Consider the following 7,539-nt stretch of genomic DNA (forward strand, 5'->3'; position numbering starts at 1 on the left):
ATAGTGTAGTTTTGTACAGTACAGTAAAACTACCATATATATAGTGTAGTTTGTACTGTACAGTAAAACTACCATATATATAGTGTAGTTTGTACTGTACAGTAAAACTACCATATATAGTGTAGTTTTGGTGTTGTTTACAAGGAATCTACGAAGTACATTTAACAATAAATATATTACACCCTAGAGCTTGGGTACACTGGTTTTAATGACTCAATAATTCAGAAGCTTGATAACTTTCTCTTGTTCTCAGATATTAATTGTTGAGATGAGGTTTGAGACATATGTTCTTTCGTCGAACTCTTGTAGTAGTTGATAGCTGCTGTACAATTATATTGTTTTTTACGGTATATAAAATTTGAAATTGACATTATATCATGATGTAAAGAAAACTTACCATTAGCTATACAACTTACAAACTGAAAAGTTTAGTGCCGTTTTAGAAAATTAACTTGGATTCCTTATTTTGTATTAGTCACCAAATCCATATCTACCCTACGTATGATCCAGAACAGCACTGGTGAATATTACCAATAACAACTTCTGAGGACAAAACATCAGACTGTGCATGTGTTTGGACGACCCTTTGCTGGGATATGCATGTGTTTGGACGACCCTTTGCTGGGCTATGCATGTGTTGGAAGTTTCATTTAGTGGAATATGTATTAATTATGAGTTAATATTGAAATCTAATCTGAAAATATTGCATGTGAAAAATCTTTCTGGAATTTATAATCTGCTGTTTTGGTCTGTTTGATTTTAATGATCGATAAGTAATTATATTGAAGTCAATAATGAAACAGTTGATACATTTAGCGTTTGAAAGATTATAATCCATGACGTTGTGGTCGGAAATTAATGAATGATGTATATTGTGTTAATATAAATTAGTGTTATTTATTCTAAGTATGCACCATTAACTACTTACTAGAATACTATACCAATCAAACACACAGTTTCACAAAACACGTTTCTGGGTTAATATGCTGTATTTCACAAATATTGTTATGGTAGCTTTAGTACCGAATGAAAACGTAAAATATCATGAAATAAGTTTTTATGTTTGCGAGTTATATATAACTACAACAAAAGCTATTAGCCTTAATATCGCCAGTGAAACGATTATAGCAGCTACCGTATCATTATGAAATACATATTCTTAGGTGTAAATGTTATTAAATTTCACAATAGTTATTAGTTTTACTATCATCAGACATAGCTAAAGTAGCTATCATACGAGATGTAAAATATGGGCCGAAATTGTTTCCTGTGAAGTATGAATGCATTTGCTGGAAATGTTATTACTGTCTTTCTTAAACAAAACATTATCAAGTGAGAAAAGCTGTTTCCTGCAAGATATAAATACACGTGCTCTAGAGGCTATTACTATCGTTCTTAAACAGAATAATTACAAACATACAAGCAGTGCCGGATTAACCAATTGCCTCAGGGCCCCCATAAAAGAGAGCATAATGTTAACATTATTTATTAATATTCGATATATATATTTATTTCTTATATTTGAAAGTTTGTTTTTAATACAATAATTTTTTTTTTATTTCTTATATTTGAAAGGGCGTCGATAAGGATATTTGCCTCAGAGCCTCCACATTCCTTAATCTGGCCCTGCATACAAGAACACTGTTTTCTCTGTAGTGTGAATACGTGTATTCTAGAAGTTATTAGTCTTTTTTTCTATACGAAACATTATAAAATATACTAGAAGATACTACTGTCTATGTTATATAGAACATTATCAAATGTATAAAAACACTGTCTCCTGTAAAGTATTAAAATATCTGCTCTAGAGCAACGTTTCCTAAAGTGTGGTCGGCGCCCGGTACCGGTCCTTTGAAAAAAAATGCCGGTCCTCAGAAAGTGGATTCATTAATTGAACTTTGCTGTGACACCGTCTTGAAATAGAATTTTGATAAGCTCTCATTGATTAATTTTTGGCTGAGTTGTTCAAATGAATATGCAGAGTTATCTGAAAAAAACGGTCAGATTCCTAATGCCTTTCGTTACCACATATAAGTGTGAAACTAGCTTCTTTTCTTTAGTTTTCTTAATAACAAGTATAAAAATAGATTGAATGTCGAACCAGATTTGAGGGTTAAATTAACTTCCTTTCCTCCTGACGTTATGTAATAACAAACAACATCATCCTTTACTTTAGCAAGTTGTCTTTTTCCTGATTCCTAATGTTGTAAACTTGTTTGTTTGTAATTAAGCACAAAGCTACACAATGGGCTATCTGTGCTCTGCCCACCACGGGTATCGAAACCCGGATTCTAGCGTTGTAAGTCCGCAGACATACCGCTGTGCCACTGGGAGGCTCGTAAACTTGAATAGACAGTGAAATTTAATTTCTAATTCCTAATGTTGTAAGATTGAATAATCAGTGAAATACAATTTCTTCCATGATTTTCATGGTATCATAAATATACATATTTAATTCAGCAAAATCGTAATTTACCGTGTGTACTTTGTATGTACATAATTGTACCTATGTATACAAGGTGGTTCGCAAAAAATGAGAATGAAAAAACCTGTTCCCTCGGTCTGTAAAAGTTTGGGAAACGCTGTCTAGAGAATATTACTGTTTTTATTATACGTAAAATTATCAAGTGTGCTAGAACACTGTTTTCGATGAAGTACGAATACGTGTGCTGTCTCTATTATAATTATTATATTTTCAACTATGCAGAAACTGTTTCATGTGAGGTACGAATATAAGTGTTGTAAATGTTACAACTACCTTTCGTATACAGAACATTATACGTGTGAAGAGAACACCGTTTCCTGTGAGGTATGAATATAAGTGTTGTAAATGTTACAACTACCTTTCATATACAGAACATTATACGTGTGAAGAGAACACCGTTTCATGTGAGGTACGAATACGTGTGCTCTAGAAGTTATTATTCTATTTATTAATATAGAACTTTATCAGTTGCGCAAGAAGCCTGTTTCTATGACGTACGAATACATGTATTCTAGTGATCATTGTTGTGTTTCTTATACAGAACATTAACAAGTATGCAAGAACACTGTTTCTTGTCCGATATATTTTATTAGTGTGCAACATCATTGCTTCCTGGAGACTATGAATACATCTGCTCTAGAGGTTCTTACTGTCTATGGTATACAGTATATTACCAGGTGTACAAGAACACTACTTCCTGTGAAGTATGGATACATGTGTCATAAAGCTTACTACTGCCTTTCTTATACGGCACATAATCAAGTGTGAAAAACACGGTTTCCTGAGAGGTGTGAATACACCTGTTTGGAAGTTATACAGAACGTTATCAAGAACACTGTTTTCTCAGAGGTATGAATACATCTTATTCTAGAGGTTATCACTGTCTTTATAATACAGAACACTATGACCTGTGAGGTAAGAGTAAATGTACTTTTCTTATACAAACATTATGAAGTGTATAAGAACACTTCTTTCTGTTAACTATGAAAATTTTGCTTTGTTATACAGAACACAGTTAAGTACTCAAGATCACTGTTTCGTGATATGTATAAATAAATGTGCAACAGACGTTATCGTTGTAAAGTCCGCAATAATAATGTTTTCAGTGAGGTATGGATACATCTGTATAGAGGTTATTACTCTCTTTTTATATATACTGTCAGTTGTGCAAGAACCCTGCTTTCTATCTATTGTGAGTACATGTGCTTTATATATCACTACTCTTTTACTTATAGAACCTTATCAAGTGTGGAAAATAACTGTTACCAATGAGTTATGAATACATCTGCTGTATAGGTTATTACTATCTTTCTAATACCAATCATTATCAAATGTGTTTCTTGTGAGGTAAGAATACATATTTTCTAGAGGTTATTACTATGTCTGTTATGTAGAAAAATATCAAATATAAAAACACAATTTTCTGTGAGGAATGCATAAATCTGCCCTAAAGACTGCTACTGTCTTTCTTATACAGAACTTTATCAAGTGTACAAAAACACTGTTTCCTCAGCGGTATGAATACATGTAGTGTAGATGTTCTTACTGCCTTTATTATGCAGAACATTATCAATTGTGCAAGAACACTTTTGCCTGTAATGTTAAATACATGTGTTATAGAGATCATTACTGTTTTTTTCTTTTTTCAATTGTATAAGAACACTATTTTCCCAGAGGTACATGTGCTGTAGAAGTTATTATTGGTTTTAGTATACAGTTTTCAATTGTGCAAAAATACTGTATCTTGTGAAGTATGAATACACCAGCTCTAAAGGTTATTACTATCTATATTATACAGAACATTGTCGAGTGTGCAAGAACACTCAGTATGTGGTTTCGAAGAACGATTTATGTACCTAAAATTAAATACTTCTGTCCAACGTTGTTTTTTTTATCATTACTCGAAGTAGCTTGAAGACGTGGAATGACACGTTACCAACATATAACTTATAAGGAAGCTGCCTATAACAAATTAAACCTTTATTGTTTGAATATATATTGTTATAAAAAACATGCTTTTGAAAACAGGTATATTTTTCAAACAAATGAATATTAAACTCATTTATCAGCCACACGGAACGTTGGAAAAATACTTTCTTCTTTTCCTCGTACAAAAATGGGTAATTAGCACTTACAAACAACGTGTTATTTCTATAATGTTAGAAGTAACCCACGTTCATTTCTAACAAAGGTATTTAGCTTACCTATGTTAAAGAACTTGTTATCGGCGTTTCATCACAGATGCAACGATATGTGGACAAATCACACCGCTGTAAACCAATCTACTACAGCACGTGATAATTCATAACACTCTGTTATGTTTCTTTAAGAAATATAATTTTAGATTGCTTTTTAAATTTAAGTTATTAATTTACATTCAGATTTAACTTAGTTACTTTTACGTTTTACTATAAGCCAACCATCAGGTTGTTGTTTACCGGCCACTTTGCAGAACGCCATGTTCGCGACGGAAGTGACGTCAGGCAATTATCTCTGTTCATGAAAACAAAGAAACCACACGTCTAGTAATTAGTTATACTGCAATATCACAACAAAAGTTATGAGCAACACCTGTCTACTGGTTTAAGCTCGGTGTCCAACGTTCTATGTTTGATCATATGTTTCTCATACATTGTTGTATTTACTGTAGATTCCCTCGACGAAATCTGAAGTTCAGGTCCAGCAAAAACACTGAAAACGCCTAACGACACTGAAAAGGAAGCTTCACTCAATCTGGAACAAGGATATCACCACATAGCTTATACAATCAAGCTCAATTCAGCTGAGCTGAATATAAAGTCCGCCAACTGACTGTGAAGGCTTAACAGTTGTAATTCCTAATCGTCGTTTTTTGTTTGGCTTTTCAAAGTTGTTTCAAGGTTTTACTTATTTCATTACTTTAGAAGTATTGATTTCTGAACTTAGAAGAGTTATTTGAAATTTTGTATAAGTTTCTTTATTATAGAATTAAGTAATTATTATTTAACTTATACATTATTTTTGTGAGTGTTTGGGTGGTTGTATGCCTAATTCGTCTGAAATTGTAAACTTCATTAGCACAAATTTCGTTAATATTTCTTACCTGTCTGAAAAGAACTTCACCCCAGAACATGGATTTCAACTATTTAGCCACGATTGATAACTTCTCCTTAAAACAGCTTTCACAGCAAATATTTATTTACCTCTCTCTCTCTCTCGTAGATGAACTCATTGTAATAATCTCATTTTTAAACTTATTTTCTATAATCAGTGGTTTTCTTATAGAATTTTACGTAAAACTTACTTGAGCTGCGAAAGCTACGTTTAAAATGAAAATTTCTTTTAGTTGAAAGTGTTGTTGAAGAGTTGAAAACAAAAAATATGTTTTTTCGGTGTGCTAACTGGAACATTAATGTTCATATTCCAAAACTTTGTTTGTGCTGTAAAGAACAGTATGGTTTCCTGTTCGCATGGAAGTAGATTCTATCGTAAAATGCTTCTTCAGAAACATTGTAAGTACTCCCAGATTTGTATCAAACTGAAGTTTTCAATTTCATTTCTGTATTCTCAGGACTGAGTGTGAATTTGTGGTAGGTATGTACACTGTAAATCAGGACTAGGTGATACCTCACTAAGACTCTTCTTAGTATTTCTCAGTTGTTTTTGGTATTAAAGGTAATACATCTGGCAATGAATTTGTTATTTCTACGTTTTAAATATTACTTAAAAAGGTGCTCACCTGGTAGACTGTACTTTTCTTTCACACATATATTGATTCATGACAATACTGATGTTATACAAGTTAAAACCATTTGCCTTTTCACAGGATTCGTGAGCATTTGATCAATGGATGTCATTAAAGATTTTCCGTTGGAGAGTTCACATTGCATGCTATGATATTTACTGTATGTTTTGGAGTTGACTAAGTATATAACCACACTTTGTTGGGCAATAAAATCTTCTATTTCCTCAACTACACAAATGAGTATTTTTTTGTCTGATGTTGAACAAAAACGTACTTCTGTTACATAATAAACATCTAAAACTAAAAACAAATATCATTAATATGTGTAATTGAATAACCATTCATCGGTCTTTATATGTTATAGATTCTAATGTTACAGAACGCTTTAGTAATATCATTAATATGTGTAATTGAATAACCATTCATCGGTCATTATGTGTTATAGATTCTAATGTTACAGAACGCTTTAGTAATATCATTAATATGTGTAATTGAATAACCATTCATCGGTCATTATGTGTTATAGATTCTAATGTTACAGAACGCTTTAGTAATATCATTAATATGTGTAATTGAATAACCATTCATCGGTCATTATGTGTTATAGATTCTAATGTTACAGAACGCTTTAGTAAAGAACATTTCCCATCGTCCTTACTTTATTACATAAGACTGAGATTTAGTAGTAGTACGGAATGCCTTAATAAAGAAACTTAACCACCGCATCACTTATGATTGGAAATTTAGAGAAGTTACTGAGGCTTGTAATGTTATATGACGTTTTAATCAAGAACATTAACTACCTGCCCTACTTTATCACCTAAGATTTGAACTACAGTGAAATACTACGGTTTGTAATAGTTACAGAATGTTTTAATCAAGAATCTAACATGAAGTTTTGGTGAGGTCACAAGGGTTTGTAATCACACAGAATACTTTGGTCAAGAACATTAACTATCGTCCCTAATTTATCATGTTTGTTTTAGCGGCATTACGAGTGTTTGTAATAGTGAAAAAAGCTTTGATCAAGAACATTAACTACCGTTCCCACTCTGTCAACAACGATGCAAGTTTTAGCGGCATTACGAGTGTTTGTAATAGTGAAAAAAGCTTTGATCAAGAACATTAACTACCGTTCCCACTCTGTCAACAACGATGCAAGTTTTAGCGGTATTACGAGTGTTTGTAATAGTGAAAAAAGCTTTGATCAAGAACATTAACTACCGTTCCCACTCTGTCAACAACGATGCAAGTTTTAGCGGTATTACGAGTGTTTGTAATAGTGAAAAAAGCTTTGATCAAGAACATTAACTACCGTTCCCACTCTGTC

General features: G+C 32.4%; 1 long non-coding RNA gene across 1 annotated transcript; it reads left to right on the top strand.

Annotated features, from left to right (window-relative positions):
- The first annotated feature begins 1,558 nt into the window (after positions 1-1,558).
- On the top strand, positions 1,559-6,440 carry LOC111086632. Its single transcript, XR_002611367.1, has 2 exons — positions 1,559-3,334; positions 5,136-6,440. It is a non-coding gene; the product is annotated as an uncharacterized LOC111086632 (long non-coding RNA).
- Positions 6,441-7,539: the final 1,099 nt, after the last annotated feature.

Source organism: Limulus polyphemus, unplaced genomic scaffold, assembly GCF_000517525.1.
Source record: "Limulus polyphemus unplaced genomic scaffold, Limulus_polyphemus-2.1.2 Scaffold1274, whole genome shotgun sequence".
Lineage (NCBI taxonomy): Eukaryota > Metazoa > Arthropoda > Merostomata > Xiphosura > Limulidae > Limulus > Limulus polyphemus.